Source organism: Artibeus jamaicensis, unplaced genomic scaffold (genome assembly GCF_021234435.1).
Source record: "Artibeus jamaicensis isolate MK-2021 breed Jamaican fruit bat unplaced genomic scaffold, CSHL_Jam_final contig_519, whole genome shotgun sequence".
NCBI classification, from domain to species: domain Eukaryota; kingdom Metazoa; phylum Chordata; class Mammalia; order Chiroptera; family Phyllostomidae; genus Artibeus; species Artibeus jamaicensis.
In genome coordinates this window covers 23992039-24008635 of record NW_026521871.1, presented here as the reverse complement: position 1 = coordinate 24008635, position 16597 = coordinate 23992039, and positions in this window count along the sequence as shown.

Below are 16597 nucleotides of genomic sequence, written 5' to 3'. Positions count from 1 at the left end.
GACTTGCAAAGTACCTGAGGTTCTCTGGGATGAGGTAGACCAGATGGAATGAAACATGGTCCCATTAGCTTCGTAATGAGTGGTCAAACACCGTGCCTGGCCTCAGGACAGTTCTGCAGCCCAAGCCCTTGGAAAATCTCAGCAATAGCTGATGGACCTAAAGCTAATGATGACCAGCTGGGCAGGCAGCTGTTGGGATATTGGTCTTGTGGCAGATGAATTATTTTAGCAGAATGGGACCATGAAAGACTAGGAGCCCAGCAACTCCTTGGCCAGATCATCTTAGACAATTATTTCTCCTCTCTAGCCTCAGTTCCCCTGTCCATAAAATGGAGTCAGTGAAACCTACACTACAAGGTTATTGTGGGGATCAGATAAAAATAACATATGTAATATAGTGTAATAAGGAAGAGGGAAACAAATATCAATTTCCCTCTTCAAAGTCTTTTCATTGTGTGGTTAATTGCTTAAAACTTGGGTGGACGGCAAATGTATTTTTAAACGTTTATGAAAGATAAAAGCCCTCCCTGGCCTCTGGTCTATACCCACACAGCTGGCCTTTGGCACACTAGGATCTCACTGCTGGTGGGAGTCGAACAACTCAATTATTTGTTTCCAGAACTTTGATTTCCTGGTGCATTATCTTATACGATATGAAGGAAACAAGGGAATTCTACTGTTATTTCTATGAATAGACCATGATTAAACTGTTGTCAGGAAATCAGAACAAAAGGAAAAGCTTTGCACTCGAAAGGCCCGTAATCAGCACTGAAAGGTCATACTGGCATCTGTCATCTGAGGCGGAATGAGGGTTTTCATTTCCCCTGCGGGTGACAGACTCTGGGTTTCCAGGTTTTAATCTCCCAGTTTCAGCCCCATTCAACAGCAGAGTCAGCCTGCTGCTCGGGGCTGAAACACAAGGTGGGCACATTTGGTTACTTCTGTTTTACTCAGAGCAGCAGTTTGGATTTGAAAGAATAATGAGGATGAGTGAACCAGCCCTCCATGCGGTTTTAGGAGGGACAGTCTGTCACAGGGTGTGATGGACTCATTCTCTCAGAAGTCAGCTTACAGAAACCCGGCAGAATAAGACTGCCCACAGGACCAGGATTTTGGAAACAATGTTTAAAACAAAAAAATATTTTACGGCAACTAGTTCTGTACGTCCAAGCAGTGAACTCAAAGCGCTGAGTTCCATGCCATGGAATTCAGGATTAATCAGAACAAATAACACATCTGCACACAGTCCAATTTCTTCCTCGATCACCTCTGTATTTCTGTATGACATCTGTATTTCTCACTGAGGTTCAGGTTTAGAAAAGATGGATATACAAGTGAACCTTGTACTTATGATATGGGAAGTTTTGAAGAACTTTTGTTTACCCAAACCCCAAGCACTCTAGGAAGAGCGATAGGGCTGTCTGGGAAAAGCAAACAGCAGGATATTCACAAGGGCTAGGACTAGCACCCCCGCGGTTAGAACTAATTTCCGCATTTAGCCTTTGTGCTCTGCTTCTGCCACGTAGCTAGAACTAACTTCCACATTCCGCTTCTGTATCCCGCTTTGCTATGTAGACAGGAAGACCCCGGAAACTATATAAACCTCAAGAATCCTTTGTTCGGGGCTCAGAATTTGGAGACTGACTCCTATGGGCCCGTGCATGTTAATAAACCTCATACTCCAGAATCCCTCAGTGTCTGGTTGCTTCACTTTCCTGTAACACTTAGGCTGGGGGTTTCAGAATTTAAAAATGCACAAAAGGTCCATGTCATAACTTTCCCAAGTCGGAGTTCTGAACCAGGAAAATTTACCTCCCTCCGGTGGGTATACATCTGAGGGGCTCGCTGTCATCCTCTTGACCCTCATGGACATCCTCGCTGTCGGGGGAGGGGGGTGAGGGAGCTCTGGTGGGCTGCGTTTTGGGTTGAATGCCATTAGGAAGTGATGACTATAAGGAATTAACAGCTTCCAAATAGTCAAGCATGGAAACCAAGCTCTTCAGCATTTGGGTCACTGGTAACCACGGGAGCGGTGGCTCGGCTCACTCCGTGAATGAGTGTGTGCATGTGTGTCGTGCAGGCATGCACACGCATTCGGTGGAATTAGAGAACTAAAATAAAAGGTTCCAAACAGTTAACTGCCCAATTAGCTGGCCTTGCAATTACGGGGATGTGACATTCAGTTAAAAACGCAGTGATTGTTTTAAATTAAATTGTCTGTTTTGAAAGCCATCTCCTGGTTCAGCTGCAATACCAACTGGTTCTTACTGTGGTGCCATGGCTTTCGAAGGGCAGGCACAATGGTTTCCCTCACACCAAGTCTGCGTCTGCTTTCTTAATTAACAAAGGTGAAGTGAGGGAGGGGACACACGCGGTTGGGAGCTGGGGGCCCAGGTGGACAAGCGTTGCTGTGATTTCTCAGGCTTGAGGGTGCCGCCCCCCCCCAGTCTGCATCTGAGGAAATATTGCAGGGGAAGGCAGGGCAGGCCGGGAAGGACGCCTGATCCAGGACGTCATTGTGCCATCAGCTAAGGCCTCTTTAAAGCAGGGTGGTATATGGGCAAAAATCAAAGACAAGGAATATGAGCAACACTCAGCTTCCAGAGACTCAGCAACATTATTGCTGGAGGTCTGGCTGCAGTCTTATCAGCATTCCCTGCTGGCACCCAGAAATCTGAGAAGGGGACAGAACCAGAAACTCTTCATCCTCCTTTTGGTTTTCGAGCACCTGGTCTCACAGACTGACCTGCTCGCCCACCCAGGGCCCAGCTCCAGGGGCACAAGAACCTTGGTTTTCTTCGCCATTCTTCCCTCCTGGCATAATGCCCACCCACTGCCCACTCAGAAAGACAGCACAGCCCTCAATTCAGTGGGGCTCACAGTTTCCATATGTATTGTTTTCAAATCCTTGAGCTCAGAAAGAAGGGGCCAAGGGGAATTGGGACTTTGAGGGGCCCTGGGAACTCCTCTGGGACAGGCCTCTTCTGCCTTGGGTGGCAGCTCAGACCCAGAGCTCAGGGAGGGCTCTGCACCCAGTGAATAGTTAATAAATGTAAGAGTGTCTGTCACCGTGTTCCCAAGAAAGCCCCTTTGGCTGTCACCTGTGCTATGAGCTGTGGCGTTCCTAATGGTCATACTGTAAGCAGGGCACGAGCTGAGTCAGGCTCTCCCCACCACCCCCAGCTTGTTCCTCAGTTCTTGCCTCACTTACAGGAGATGAATTCAAGCAAGAGACAGACATGTACAGTGGAAATGAGGCCGCCAGTGTATTTAGGGAACACACACGAGCGCAAAGCTGGAGGCAGGCACACAGCTAGTCTGAATTCCCCACGTGGGGAGGAAATGGAGTTGTTAGTATGTTAGTAAGTTTGTTCTGTACACGTTTGCTGAGGTTACAAGTGGGCACCCAGCTAATCCGAGTGTGCCAACTATTGGGGTTCAGGGGTTATATTCCTTAGTTGGCTTCTAGGTTCCTTCTCCTCTCCTTTCTTAATCTTGGGAATAACGCACAGTTACAATGGCTTTCTTTCTCAGCTCCTAAAGGCTCTTTGTCTTAAGTTAGTGAAATTGCTACAGAGGCTTCCTTTCCCAGCAGAGAGTCTCAAGGACTCCCCTTCTCCTCGCTATCCCTGCTGGTGTTGTCAGAATGCCTGGCAGTCGTGCTGGACCAGACTCAGGACCGTGAGTCCACGGGGAGGCACATCTCCCTCCTCCTCCTCCCTGCCTTGGTTTACTGCCCATTCTACCTAACAATATTATAGGTCAGGAGCCAGCACTTGCTTAAGAGTGAGGGGGGCTTTGGGATCTGGGCTTACTGCAGGCTCTGCTGCTTCCCAGCTGGGGGAACCCGGGCAGGTGACTTACATGTGCTGAGCAGCAGGGAACCTGTCTGTGAAAGGGATTTTCCTTTTTGGTACCTGCTTTACTGAGTTACCGTAAGAAAAGGAGATGCATAGGAGGGGTCCACCACTGGTAAGTACTCAAACCTGGTGGCTTGTGTGACTGTCTGTTTATTATTCCCTTCAAAGCCATGGCTCAGTGGCAAAGCTGGGCCTCCAGAGGAGATCCATCAACCCCTCAGCCTTGTGCAGAGGCTGGGGCCTGGATGCTGAGGCACAGACCGACGGGCCCACTGCAGAATCCACCCTGCACGTGGCCTCTGTTAGGGTCTTTCTAAAAATGGGACTGGAAAGCGTATCTCTCACACTACTTGAAGACCCTCAGTGGCTGCCACTGACCACAGGACCTAGGCAGGGCTTCTTGCAATGACAGAGGGCCCCTCAAGCCACATAAGATTCGGGCAGAGGCAAGGTCGGGAAGGGTCTGAGGGTCTGTGTGGGTCAGTCCAGTTCTAGGGAAGACCCAGGATCAGAAAAGAGACAGATTTGGGACAAGCATTTCAGGACCTGGGGCAGGCTGAGAGGAGGGGTCTGCATGCCAGCTGGACCTGAGTGGCCGGGGAGATTTTGAACTCTCTTGGTCCCATCGCTGTGTGGCCGCCTTTCCTCCTGCGTGTGAATGGACGTGGGGCAGCACCTGTGCGGTTTCAGTGGCTGGTGTGAGAAAGGGGCCCTCACCATGGGCAGGAGAGCTGGCAGGTTAGAGAAACTCCAAGTCCAATGGGTTTGGAAAATAGGGATGTTTTCCCCTCATGGTTCTAGAAGTCCACAGGAAAGGCAGGCTCTGGGTGAGGGACTACAGGTGGCTCAGCAATGTCATCAGGAATGCAGGTTCTCCCCAGGTCTCAGCTCTGCCATCCTTGCTGTGGCCACCCTCCTAAGACTTTTCTTTAGAGTCTCGACATAACTGACAGGGAAAATGGCAAGTCCCCACTTCCTTGTGAGCAGGGGATGAACCCAGGAGACCTCGCCCCAACTGTGTAATGTAAATCTTTCCCTTCAGCCTTCTGGGGCAACTGGGGGCACCCTGACTTCAACATGGTTTCCCTCTGGCGCTGGGTGGATCCCAGAACAAATCTGAGACTCACCTGGAAAACGGTCATGGGAGACTGTGGGTTGGGTATGCGAGCAACCTCTCCGCAGGTCCTAACAGACACATACCACACACCGCACATGGGAAGCAGGCCAGGTTTACAGGACTGTGAGGTCCTGGAGCTTCCCAAAGGCCCACAGCAACCTTGAGAAATGGGCAAGGATTTGTCTATCTGCTTGCCAGAAAAGGACTCAGAGAGGTTGAGAAACTGACTCAGGGTCACACAGGCAGAAGCTCAGCTGCAAGTTTTTCCTTGCTCTTCCTGCTCACTCGGAGCTTGTGGGTGGTCTAGAATCCTACACAGGCCCAGAGAGCAAGAGGGAGGCCTGGGGGTGATTAGGTTGATATGTGACAATCCACTCAGGAACAACCCCGCCATGTGCACATCCTCGAACTTCTGACTCTCTCCCAACGCCCACCCCTTAGCCACCAACCAACTGCCCTCTGGCACCGGCTTTTCCCGGCACCATCCCTGCTTCCTGCCCACAGGCCTGCTTTTTCATCTTTTCCCTCCCTGCCTTTGTGTGACCTTTGTCCCAAGACTCTCCATCATCAGCTAATGCCAAAGTCCTCCCTGCGTGGGTGTGACAGGCAGGGGACTGGGAGAGGAAGGACATTCCTGTGCAGAACGGCGGGGGCAGCTCCCCCAAAGCAGCCACGTGAGCAGATCTGGGTAGACTGGCCCAGGTGTTGTCAGCTGGAAGATCCACTCTATTAGGGCAAACACTGATTTGTCCATTTGAAGATGGGATTCCTTCCAAAAGGTTTCTTTGTTGATGTTTGGTGCAAACCAAGGGGTTGGGAACAGGGTGCTGGACCAGCTGGTTTTCGAAGTAGCCAAGGGACACAGTCTGCTTGTTGGCTGGTGGGGCTTACCTTTGCTCCTGAAGAGGGACAGGGAGATGGGTCTTTTTCTCCATATTCTCATTCTGATGGGAGAACCAGAATCAAGGAGGCTTCCCTTCCTCAGGGCCAGCAAGAGGCACGGGTTCCTCTGGCCTCTGTGATGCCCTCCGCCAGGCCCATGCAGTCGGAGGTGGCATCAGGGTCCACCTGGGTGTCCTGTTTGTCAGGATGGGCGGGGTAGGACAACATGGCGGCTGAACTACAACCCGGGAAAGACGGCTGACGTCCAATCAGAGAGCCAGAGCGACGGGCTTTGTGAAAACGGATATCCGCATAGCAACCGGAGCCTGAGGAAAGCCACCAATGATATGTTGCGCTTTGTTCAAAGGGGACCAATCCCCAGCTCCCATGAAGAGAGCCAACGAAGATAAAACCCTGCCACATTCCCTGCTGGGGCAGTGACTTCTCGGGCCAGCACTTTGTGGACCAGAGAACCTCGCCCCGGTGCGCAAACTCCAATAAAGCTCTGTACTGCCTGACTCTGTGAGTCATCGGCATTTCTTCCTCCGTGGAGCCTAAGAAAACCTTTCACTGTTCTTTCCAGGGTCCCTTCTCTTCTTTTCCAAAGGAAGTCTCCCAAACTTGGATGGGCCCCACTAGAGATTTCTAGATACCCTGCGGTTTTTCTGCCTTTTCTAATTCCTGGGTCTGGAATAACTGAGTTCCAGAGTTGCAGGGGAGGCTCTGGAACACTTGCTTTGTCCACGGGTTAGGAGAACAGTGGCTAAGCATTTGCTCAGCCTTAGCTCTCTGGGTGATTTGGGGACAATCAAGTAACCACTTTATGTCTGTTTCAAGGGGATTTTAATAGTTTGCCTTTTCTCCTGCTTTTTACAAAGATTACAGATGACAACAAGTGTGAAAATGCTGGGTAAACAGGAAGACGTGTCATAAATGTAAAGGTGACTCTTAGTAATCCCAGTGCAGTGCTGCACTTTATAATTACTCCCCATTTGAAAACAAGACCCTGGGAGGGGGCGTGGCTTTCGGATGGGTGGTTAGTTTCCTTAGGCTCCACAGTAACTGGGAAGAGTTCTGGAGTGGAGGTCAGGAGAACCTGAATTTGAGCCCCAGCGTCCTCCATCACTAAGTGATCTTAGCGAGTTCCTTCTCCCCCTTCTACAAGGGGTGGGGTCAGATGACCACTAAGCCCCTTCCTGGCTCCAGTTCTGTGAATTTTATTGAAGTCCTTCCTTATCCTTATAGTCAGAGTTTTAACCAGGTTCGCACTGGAGACTCTTGACTCAAACAAACAAACAAAACAAAAAAACAAACCAACAAACAAAAAGCTTTATTGAGGCGCAGTTGTCATACAACAAACTGGAAACCCGACTTGGAGAGACAGAGCTGCTTCCCAGCTCATGCCTTTGTTGGCTGCAGAAACTCACTCCGGGCAGAGCGGGCACTACCGCTTCTCCTGGCTCCCAGGGTTCCCACTGCTGGGAGCTCATTAACCTTCCCCAAATGTCATAATGGGGTGGAGAAGGGACCTCTGGGCCTGTGGTTGGAAGAAAAGAAACTGTGAGAGAATGATGACTTAACAATATTAACTAAATCCTTGGAATCCTGACTCTTTCTGCAAAGGAGAGGTTTTTTTTTGAACTCTTGCATGTTCCCAAGACAACCTACAAGACTGAGAGGGAGGAGGTGAGCCACACCCTGGCAACACCCCAAAGCCGGTCTGCAAACGAACCTCACAGGCAACTGCATCTATTCTGGGAAAAGCAGATGAACCCTATACTCATATTACACACAGAGAAAAGTCTTCCTCTGTATTCTAGATAATCAGCCAGGTGCTCAACCGCTCTGTAGCCACCGAAAATGTTATAAGAGAAAAACTAATGACACCAGGAAAGTCCCCACTAGACCAGCTCCTCACCTTCTGCTCCACTGACATTTGGGGCCAGATCGTGCCTGGTTGCAAGGGCTGCCCTGTGCATGGCAGGGTGTTTGGCGGCAACCCTGCCTTCACCTACGAGATGTCAGTAGCGCCCCACCCCCATATGACAACCAAAAACATCTCCAGACATTGCCGACTGTCCCCAGGGGTAAAATTGTCCTATTTCGGTTAAACAATGGTCCCACTTTGTTTTTTTTAAGAAAGTGATTAAGGACTGGTGTTTTAGCCACTGTTTATTGTGAGACCGCTATGTGCCAGGTGCCATGTGAAGGCCATCCAGACGGAGTCCTGATGGCTGGGACTAGTGGATTACCGGGGCCTCTCATCTTCTTCTCTTATTTTGAGAAACACATAAGGCAACAGGGTCTTCTGATTTCTCTAGTGAATTGGCAGGGTCTCCCTCTGCCTCCCACCTGCCCCAGCAAGGAGGAGGGGCAGTGTCGGCCGGGAAAAGACATTCCAGTCCTGGTCCTCGCCCTTCTTAGGAGCGTGCATTTAGAATCCTTCTCACCCTTTCTGAGCCTCATTTACAAAATGAGGCGAATGATACCTGCCTTGCTAAGCTGTGATGCTAAGAAACAAAATTTGTGAGGAGAGGGAACATACCGGCTTTGCTTACCACTACCTCCACCATGACTGGCCGCTGGGACCGGTTCATAGTAGATGATCAATAAACACTCCTTGGATGAATAGGTCGATGGACAAAAATGTCTGGCATCTGTCACAGGCACTGGCACCACTACGTACCCCATAAATACTCACTCACTGACTGTGTGTGCGAGGCAGCCAGGCAGAGGAAAGAGGCACCAGTGGGTGTCAGCTGCTAGACAGAGCAGGCCACTGACTGAAGCCACCTCTGCCCTTGTGGAATTTGTGATCCAGGAGGATGGGAAAACAGTGATCCAGGAGGATGGGCACACAAATTACAAACATTAAATAATTGCAGGTGTGCAAACTTAAGCAAAGCAGTGGCATCGCATGCACAGAAGCACACCCAGTCACAGGCAGCCAAGACCACTGCCCAGGGACCTTCGCTGTGGCACTGTGGTTAGCTAAGGGTCTAGGCTCTGGAGAAGTGTTACAGAGGTTTTCATTGTCTTTTTAAAGCTTAAAACAATGGACTTTAATTAAAGAAAACATTTCCATTGAGCTTGTAAATACTTAACAGGAGTTAAAAGTAATTAACCAGTCTGTTTTTTGTTCTAGTTCAATAAGTGCTTTCTTTTATTAACTTCATTGTCCTTTAAGATTGGGATTAAGGTTTTTCTGCATTTGGAAAAGGTCACGGTTGCCCAAAGATGGATGGGGACTGGAGTAAGGCAGCCTCTTGCACTGGGAACGCTGATGGGAGACCCGGCTCTGCGAAGCTGTGTCCGCCCCCTGGCCCTGCCACGTCCCGCCTTTTACCTTCCTCTCCCCACCTGCCAATCCTCAGTATTCTCCTGTGTGCGGGGATGGTGTTACCTCACGGGGCTGTGTTGAGGAGGAAGAAGATGAAGGGGCTGCGGTATGTACAGAAAGCACCTGGCTTTGGGTGACTGTGTGGCACACACAAGGAGGGGTCAGTTCATAATGATTCCTCTCGCCTCTTTCTTGTTCCCTTCCCTTCAGTGACAGCCTCTCCCAACCATGTTCTCTCTTTAACACGCAGATTGGGTGATAATGCCAGCCGGGGCGCGCTCACCCTCCTGCATCCTTGCACTGGTCTGAGCAGACTGGGAGCTCCTGGAGGGCAGCGGCTGGGAGGTGCTCATCTACATGCCCCTCAGAGTCCATTTGCTATCAGACACTCTCCCCTCCCTTCCCTGATCTGCTGGCACTGCCGGAAACTACATTTCCCAGGCTCCCTAGCAGCAGGGTTTGGCTAGTTTCCACCCCTGGGAGCACTAGTGGGAGATTGGGAAATGGAAAGAAAGGAGAAGCCAGAGTGCTTGTGTAGTCTTCCCTCTTCTCTGTTGGGGGTGGCAATTTGGGGGGAGCAATGGCTGTGTCTCCTCTGATAACCATGGTCCACCCCTGCCTGGCTGTGGCTTCTGATAACACCACTTTCCTCCCTGCATCCCTTTGTGCCTTGTGGGTGGTACTGGCAGCTCCCTATTGTTGCTAAGCTGTGAGCAGCTTCAATGTCTCCTATCTGGCTTCAAAGCTTTTCCACCTTCAGTGTAAGAACGAATTCCCTCCATGTAAAATGCCTCGCTCAGCTGTTTCCCTGACAGGAGCAGATCGACATAGTCTGTATCTCTAGCCTCTGGCCACCGAAGGAGCTCTCTGAGCTCTTATTGTCTGGGTGTAGTTCTGTTATAATTCTAGAAAAGGTGAATTTTGCTTATCTTTTCCAGGCCTTCTCCTTGGTCCCCCCTCACATTCCAGAACCTTAGCAATCCAGAGGCATGAGGAGCAACTAAAGTGAGGGCCAGCCCCAGAAAATCCATAAGCAAATCTTTAAAGTTCTTGAGAAGTTTGTGTGGTTCATTACTATTGCATTTTCTCAAGCCCCAGCATCTAATTGGATCCATCTACATAACAATTGTAATCAGTGAGCCAAAATTAAATATCCCCCACCTTTGCCCTTCTAATCAATCACAAATCACGAGTTTAAAGAGCCGGTTCAAGAGGAAAGATCGGCCCTGGGAGGCCAGCTCAGTCCATCAGTTCTGTTGGGTTCTGCACGGAGGCAGGACCTAACCCCCAGCCGGGAGACTGCAAACAAATCACTTTCAATGAGGTCCTGTCTGCAGCGGAATTAGTCTTGAAGGAGACTTACAGTGAATGCTGATTTAAGGAAAACACAACCTGATTACAGATGAGTGGGAGGGAATGGCTCTTGTGGCCTGAATGTGCCAGGGCTCTGAAGCCTGCTAGGGTAGGTCTGGATGCCCAGGAAGGGGGAGGACCACCCTGTCCCTGAAGGGGCCCCCTCTTTCATGGAGGGTCTCGGACTCTGAAGGCAGACTCACCTGGGTTCATAGTCTGCCTCCGTTACTCACCAGCTGTGGGGTCGGGGTGAGTGTTGGATCTGGTCTGAGCCTCAGTTTTCTCATCTGCAAAATGGGCTCCTCTGTCATAGACCCAGGAAGAGCTCCAGGACAGAAAAAGTTCTCCACAAAGGGCCTTTTATCATCTCCTTGAATACCCTTTAAGGACTCAAGCCAAGTCTCTAGAGGGCCTGTAAGCATACTTGCTCCGTGTTGACTTTGCTAGTCATATTTAAATAAACCTTCCTGTGCTTTGGGGGAGGTGGATAGAAACTAGAGGAAGTCCCTGGGGTGCATCTCAGCAGCTGTTGCTCTGGCTGTGGTCTGTGTAGCTGGGTTAGTCAGGACAGTTCGCTTCTGCTTGTCTTCTGCATTCCCTCACAGCGAGTCCATTCGCCCCAAGTCTGTCGTCCTCCTCCTCCTCTTCCCTCCCCTCCTTCTCCTGACTTTCCCGTTCTTTCCTCCTTCTCAGCCCTTTTCTTCTCCCTTCCTTTCCCATCCTTTCTCTCCCTCTTTTGTCTCCTCTTTCTCCTTCACTGCTCCTCCTTCCCCCATCCCTGGTGACATCACCACTTCCTGGCCTCAAAAGTGTCTGTGGAGGGCTGCCGGCTCCTTCAGTCCCAGCTCAGCCCTCCCTCCCTCCCTCCCTCCCCAGCCCAGGGAGGTACATGAGGGGGTAACATTTAACCCTTGGAGGGTGGCAGTGGGTGATGGGGGCACGTGGCCTTTGCGATCATTGCTGTGTTACTTCGCGTGTTAGGTCTAACCCGCATCTCTCTAGGGTCGCCCTCTGCTAAGCCATGTGGAGGATTATTCCCTCCCTCTCCCCAAACTCATGACCATCTTTATCGTCCCGCCTCCTCTGTGAGCTTCATGCAACTGCTGCCCGGTGCAGGGCTCCTTCAAGTGCCTCTCATGTTCTTCCCTCTCTTCCCATGACCACTCCCCAGCCTTGACATGAGCCTCTCCCCGATTCCCCCAGGAACATGTTACAACAGCCTCTGAACAGGTGAACCGGGGTCCCTCTCCCCACCTCCATCTGTCCTGCCGACATGGCTGGATCAATTTTCCTGGTCTGTGTATTGGATCATGTAACCTGTGCTCAGAAGCCTGCACTGGCTCCCATGATCCTCCCACTGAAGCCCAGCAAGGCTTTGATAGCCTGCCCTGCTTAGAGACAGAACCTTCCAGGTGCCTGGCCTCCCTTCTTCCATCAGGGCAGGCAGGGCACTCCCGCTTGCCCCAACCCTCTTTGCATTTTCACCTCATGCCTTCTGCACCGTGCCCTGTCCCCATCACCCATTGCCATGCCAGGGCTTTCAGTCACAAAGCTGCTCTGGAGTTCAACATCAGTTCTCTCACAGGGCTCCGCATGCACAGGCGGGGGCTCCGATACTCATCAGAAAGATGTGTAAAGCAGCTCACATGACCTTCTGCCACCTGTGGAGATGGATGGGGCTTTTGATTGAGAGAGAAAGAGAGTGTGTATGTAAATGCACATTTAAAATGAATCATGCCTTTAAAGAATAAAATAAAATAAATCATGCTTCAACTGAATGAGGTAGGTGTGCTTGCCAAGCCCCTGACAGCCACTCATCTGGGAAGCTTGTGACAACACAGGTTCCTGGGCCCTAACCATGACCTCAGAGCCAGAGTCTGGAAGGGGGAGGGAGCAGGGATCTGTTTTTAATAAGTCCTCCTGGTGATCTTCAGACCTGTGGAGAACTGGAGGAAGGATCTCAGTGTTAAAGCTTTTAGAAGGCAGAGCGTTGCGGAGACGGGGATCACTGCCTTTGCCACGCATGCGTGCGTCAGTGTGTGGGGCTGGGGCGGAGAGTGTGCCTGTACAGCAAGTGCTAACTTAACGTATCAGAAGGTCCTTGGAAATTGTTATTTTAAGCAAAACAATGTACAAGAAACCAGTTTTCCTCCAGGCTAACTGATATAGACAAGAGTTTATTTCCTATGGCATCTGATTACAAAAAAACCCACCAAACTTTTAAGTAAAGACCCAAAGCACATCTAATATCAAACATTGAAATAATGTGAGCTCTAAATACATTTAAGAAAGAGGAATAAGCGAAAGTAAGAGAATTACTTTCTACCTCTCTCATTCCAGGTCAGGGTCTTGGGTGGCTAGAGCCTATCCTGGCGGAAACCCACCTGGGCAGGACACCCTCCTATGGCGGGTGCTCTCACCCACACCCACCCACATTCGGACGGGGGCAAGGCAGACGCCCCGATGAACCTGCCCATCTTTGGAAGGTGGGAGGAAAATGGAATCTCCGGAGGAAACCCACAGACATGGAGACAACGTGCAAACTCCACGCCGGCTGTGGCCTTGGCCTGGAATCAATTTTTTATTTTCCCACGAATGTTATAATGAAACAATGTTATTCAAGGACCTGCGGTACGTGTGTGCATGTCTACTGTGTATGTCTGTATGTATACATTATATACATACACACACAAATATGGTATTAACTGTTTCAGTCAATGTGCTAAATCTTTTTTAAAGATTTTATTTATTTATGTATGTATGTATTTATTTATTGATTGATAGAGAGGGGAAGGGTGGGAGAAAGAGAGGAAGAGAAACATCGATGTGTGGTTGCCTCCCGTGCACCCCCTACTGGGGACCTGGCCCACAATCCAGGCTTGTGCCCTGACTGGAAATCCAAACAGCAGCCCATTGGTTCACAGGCTGGCACTCAATCCACTGAGCCACACCAGCCCTAAGATCTTCTTTTAAATTTAGTCTTCATTGTATTTTTTTCCATTACCATTTAGTCCCCTTATATCATCCTCCCCCGAGCAATCATAACACCATTGTCCATATCCATGGGTCCTTTTTCCTTTTTGTTCGATCCTTCTGTCCCTCCCCTCCCCCTACCTAGCTGTCATCTGTTCTCCATCTAAGAGTTGGTCCCCATTTTTCTCGTTAGTTTGGTTTGTTCATTAGATTCCACATGAGTGGAATTATATGGTATTTGTCTTTCTCTGACTGGCTTATTTCACTTAGCATAATGTTCTCCAGGTACATCCATATCGTTGCAAAGGGTAAAATTTTCTTTTTTTTATGGCCAACTAGTATTCCATTGTATAAATGTCCCACAGTTGTTTTATCCACTCATCTACTAATGGACACTTGGGCTGCTTCCATATCTTGGTGATTGTAAATAATGCTTCAATGAACATAGGGGTGCTTATATTCTTTCAAATTAGTGTTTTGGGTTCCTTCGGATACATTCCCAGAAGTGGAATAGCTGGATTGAAAGGCAGATGCCCTTTTAATTTTCTGAAGTATCTTCATACTGCTTTCTACAGTGGCTGCACCAGTCTGAGTTCCCACCAAGAGTGCAAAAGTCTTCCCCCTTCTCCACACCTTCACCAGCACTTGCTGTTGATGTATTGATGACAGCCATTCTGACAGGTGTGAAACGCTATCTCATTGTGGTTTTAATTTGCATTTCTCTGATGATTAGTGGTGCCATTGAGCATCTTTTCATATGTCTATTGTCCATTTGTATATCCCCTTTGAAGAAGTGTCTATTCAGGTCCTTTGCCCATTTTTTAATTGGGTTTTTCATTTTTCTTTTGGTGTTGAGTTTTGTAAGTTCTTTATAAATTTGGGATATTAACCACTTATCAGATATATTGGCAAATATATTCTCCCATTCTGTGAGTTGTCTTTTTATTTTGTTGATTTCCTTTGCTGTGCAAAAACTTCTTAGTTTGATGTAGTCCCATTTATTAATTTTTTTCTTTTGTTTCCCTTGCTTGGGGAGATATATCCACTAAAATATTGCTATGAGCAATGTCCAAGATTTTGCCGCCTATGTTTTCTTCTACAATTTTTGTGGTTTCTGGTCTAACATTTAAATCTTTGCTCCATTTTGAGTTTATTCTTGTGTGTGGCGTAAGAAGGTGGTCTAGTTTCATTTCTCTGCATGTGTCTGTCCAATTTTCCCAACACCATTTACTGAATAAACTATCATCAGCCCGTTGTGTGTGCTTGCTTCCTCTATCAGATTTTAATTGGCTATTTAGGTGTGGGTTTATTTCTGGGCTCTCTATTCGGTTCCATTGATCTATGTGCCTGTTTTTATGCCAGTACCAGGCTGTTTGGACTACTATGAAATTGAAGAAGATACAAATAGGTGGAAGCACATACTGTGTTTATGGATGGGAGGAATTAACATTAAAATGCCCATACTACCCAAAGCAATCTATGGGTATAATGCAATTCCTATCAAGATTCCAGTGATGTATTTCACAGAACTGGAACAAATATTTCAAAAATTTGTATGGAACCACAGAAGGCCCCAGACAGCAACAGGGATCCTGAGAAAGAAGAACAAAGTTGGAGGAATCACGCCGCCTATTATCAAACTGCACTGCAAGGCAATGTGCTAAGATCTTATTCAATCCTAATTAGCCCCTACGAAGCAGGTTTCACACTCCCCATTTTACAGAAGGACAAACAGAGGCTCAGGGAGGGGGAGTAGCTGCTGCCTGCTCACCCAGCTGGGGAGTGGTGGGGCAGGATTCGACCCAGGGGCTGATGTCCAAGTGCATGCTTGAGCCTCTGTGCAATGCTGCCCATTTGTGAGCCGGGACTTTCATGGGACAGGTTTTCTTTAACAGTCAAGACCAGGCCCCCTGGTTTATAGCTAACCCCACCCTCTCTCATGGTACTCCTGGAGGCTGGGCTTCTGGGGTTCTGAGAGTCTTACCCAGCAGGCCCACCCTTTCTCAGTATAATCCTCAGTGGATTATAAAAGATGACTCCTTTCACTTTGTTCCCGACAGCCTTGCCAATGCTGGGGCCGGGGGGAGCAGTCCTGTCATGGTCTGGTTTTGACATCTGCTGAGGGAACAGAACTATGAGGCAGGTGATGCTCTATCTCAGCCACAGTGAGCATTGGACTGGGAAGCAGGCTCTGGTCCCAAATAGGTACCTCGAATTTGACTGCTTCTAAATTCAGATGAATCTTCGTTGAAAAAGAATGATCAGTAGAATGAATACAGCCACGATCAGTCCTGCACACTATCTGTAAACAAACTCATTGTTACTCCTCATTTGTGGGAGAAACATACTGAGAAACTCCCACGAGAGAAGTGGGAGATTTAAATTATATTGTTTGTTCTCTGTAATTGAACAAGTGCTGTGTGCATGTAAGAAATGAGTACAGTGTTCTCAGAACACCCCGTGGACATGAAGCGCTGCCAGATAAAGGAATCCCAGGGTCGAAGGCTGGGCTTTGCTGTGAGTCTTTTCTGAGCTATAAAAACACTAATTCTCACTGCGAAATTCTAAGAAGGGAATATAGTTCTCAGCATTTCCAAGGTTCATTTGACCATGCATCTTTTTACAAAGGGTTAGCAGACCCTGGAATATATTTGCAAACCCTAGGATTAAAAATTACTAGTAAGTATAACTCCTTACATGCACAGAATGCTTTATAGCTGGTCCCCAATGAGCTTCCAGATATGATTTCATTCAGGGTTTTCTCAAGGGACGAAGGAGAGGGTCGTCTGAGATTGTGGTAGGCAAGAGCAAGACTGCAGGTGGCATCAGCAGAGGAACTTGGGCTCCGGAGAAGCTCCAGTGAAGCTGGGGAAAAAGGCCACTTCACTGGGTTCCCAGTCTCCCAAAAGAGATGGATCCTCAGGAGGGTCCCACTCTCCCTCAGAGCCCAAGGGAAGACCAACCCCCCACCAACCTCCCCTAGGTCTCCAGACAGCATGAGGTCCCAGCCAGGCACTTCTCTGGCTTTCTTGCTGCAGGAACACAGAATGATTGTTGGGGAACACAACCTTC